We start from the raw sequence: 3,197 nt of genomic DNA, 5'->3' as shown, positions 1-3,197 counted from the left end.
GACCTCAACTCCAACTCTATATATTTGCTTTCGGGGAGAGAAAAATCAAAGAGAAGGATTCATCACGTTTTACGATACGGAGCCGCCGCCAAGCCCTAAAACCTCTCGGGAGGGCTGATCTGGAGTCCGTTCGGGGCTCCGGAGAGGGGAATTCGTCCCCATCGTCATCATCAACCTTCCTCCATCACCAATTTCATGATGCTCACCGCCGTGCGTGAGGAATTCCATCGTAGGATTGCTGGACGGTGATGGGTTGGATGAGATTTATCATGTAATCGAGTTAGTTTTGTTAGGGTATGCTCCCTAGTATCCACTATTTTCTGAGATTGATGTTTCTATGACTTTGCTATGCTTAATGCTTGTCACTAGGGCCCGAGTGCCATGATTTCAGATCTGAACCTATTATGTTTTCATCAATATATGAGAGTTCTTGATCCTATCTTGCAAGTCTATAGTCACCTACTATGTGTTATGATCCGGCAACTCCGAAGTGACAATAATCGGGACCACTCCCGGTGATGACCGTAGTTTGAGGAGTTCATGTATTCACCATGTGTTAATGCTTTGCTCCGGTACTCTATTAAAAGGAGGCCTTAATATCCCTTAGTTTCCAATAGCACCCCGCTGCCACGGGAGGGTAGGACAAAAGATGTCATGCAAGTTCTTTTCCATAAGCATGTATGACTATATTCGCAGTACATGCCTACATTACATTGATGAATTGGAGCTAGTTCTGTGTCCCCCTAGGTTGTGACTGTTACATGATGAACTGCATCTGGCATAATTCTCTATCACCGATCCATTGCCTACAAGCTTTCCATATATTGTTCTTCGCTTATTTACTTTTCTGTTGCTATTGCTATCATCACTACAAAATACCAAAAACACTACTTTTGTTACCGTTACCCTTTTGTTACCGCTACCACTACTATCATATTACTTTGCTACTAAACACTTTGTTGCAGATATTAAGTTTCCAGGTGTGGTTGAATTGACAACTCAGCTGCTAATACTTGAGAATATTCTTTGGCTCCCCTTGTGTCGAATCAATAAATTTGGGTTGAATACTCTACCCTCGAAAACAGTTGAGTTCCCCTATACTTGTGGGTTATCACTGCATGCCTCGTCAGCTTGGACGCGCGTCGAAGCAAGGCGAGGCGGTGACAGGCGGGACGAGCTCTGTTGCCGCCCCCGATAAAGCAAGAGGGCACGTAGGCAGCGCATTAAATGCATTTGTCCTACGGTGTCAGGTGATAAACTTGTACACTGAAGATACTTTCCACCTCCCGTGTGCCACTGTGGCGACCCCTTTGACATATAAAAGCAGGCCTGAGGCGTATTGTGGAAGGATTCGGAATTTTTGGACTGGGAATGCATAGTATCTAGTCCAAGAATGGAAGAACACGAAATAAACACAGAGAAGCAGGACTAGGGTTTTACGCATCGTTTGCGGCCCTAACCTGGGTAAAAAATCTCCTCATGTTGATCGGTAGACCTGCTCTTTGCGCAGCCCCACGCCGCGCTAACCGTAGTAGGGGTCCTCGGAATCCCATAGGTGTCGTTTTCCTCGACATCTTTGGCGCAATAGGTAGGGGGCACTAAGCCTTTGAAGATCTGGTCTAAAAGTTAGCGCATCGACTTCATCATCACCATGGCCCCCAAGAAGAAGAAGGCCCCAGCGGTCAGCTCGTCTAGAGCCGGTCGGTCCATGCCGGCGCGGGCAAGCGACAGGGTTGACGCTGGCGTCGAAGGAGGTTGAAATCATCCCCATCGCTCTGGTGCCATCAGCCAGGCGAGCGGTGTCACAACAACCATCAGTGTGGCGACGAAAAAGCTAAGTCACACAAAAGCTTGAGCAATTTCCTTCTATAGGGTTATTTTCCTCGAAAGATTTTGCTCCTTGTATGGAGAACCTGCATGCAAAGGAACCCTTCCACTATTGGCAACGCCCTTGTTCTGTTTTGAGTCCGCTCAACAGTTCAAGCGACTGTGCCGAGAATGGCAAGGTGGCTTGCCTGGCAGCAAGCGCCCCCGGTAGGCTGCTAAGGATCCGTTCCTCAAAGCGTCGCAGCACGGGTTTACGCCGGCAAACCTATCCAACTAAGCGTAGGGTGTGTACATACAAAGAAAGAGCGCCATTTCAAAATACTACAAAGTTATATTACATCAGCAGTTGCCGCGGTTCTAACTTAAGATAAAATTTTCTTGGTCATGAACTTGCAACAGCAATGAGAAACGGGGTGGCTAGTCCCGGTGCTGGCCTTCCACCCTCTTGACTCCGTCAACGCAACTGATGATGGGCTCGATACGCTCTTCGAGTGCCTCGAGGTCCACATCCTCCGGCAAACTCTCAAGCGCGTTGGCGAAGTCGACGCTGGGGTTCCAGAATGCCACCTTGGTGAGCACCTTGGTCAGGGCGCCCCGGCAAAGCCTCCGAGCCTCATTGGCCAGATAAGTCGCTCGACTGGAGTAGAACTGTTCCAGGGCGTCGAGGACGCCCTCGAAAAACAGGGTCAGCCTGGCACTTGGCTTATGTTCACCTCCTAGGAGTACCTGAAGTTCGGCATGTCCATGACGGCTAGCTGCGTGGTGAGCCTCTCTGCAACATTAACGAGGCGGTTGGTCCAGAGATTTATGCCATCCACATAGTCCTTGTGGGCGACGGCGTCGCCCTGCCGCAGCAACTTCTCCCCCTCAAGGGCCTTGTTCACGCTCTCCTCACGGGCCCTGACCTCCGAAAGTGTCCCTTCCAAGGTGTCCAATTTCAGCTTCAGATCGTTGATGGAGTCATTGGCCTCCGAGAGCATCTTGGTCTTGTCAGAGATGGCGACCTGCAAATCCGCCAGAGTGCGTTTAGCCGTGTCCCTGTCCTCCGTTAGCATTGAGATCTCCTTCTTCAGCTCCTCCCACTCAAGCTCCAGCTTCTCCACCTTCCCGGCTTGGTGATACGTCTCTGTCGTATCTACTTTTCGAAACACTTTTGCCCTTGTTTTGGACTCTAACTTGCATGATTTGAATGGAACTAACCCGGACTGACGCTATTTTCAGCAGAATTGCCATGGTGTTATTTTTGTGCAGAAATAAAAGTTCTCAGAATGACTTGAAAATCAATGGAGATTATTTTTTGAATATATAAAAAATACTGGCGAAAAGATCCACGTTAGGGGGCCCACACCCTATCCACAAGGGTGGGGGCG

Source organism: Triticum dicoccoides, chromosome 7A, assembly GCF_002162155.2.
Source record: "Triticum dicoccoides isolate Atlit2015 ecotype Zavitan chromosome 7A, WEW_v2.0, whole genome shotgun sequence".
NCBI lineage: Eukaryota > Viridiplantae > Streptophyta > Magnoliopsida > Poales > Poaceae > Triticum > Triticum dicoccoides.
This window is presented reverse-complemented; position numbering follows the sequence as displayed.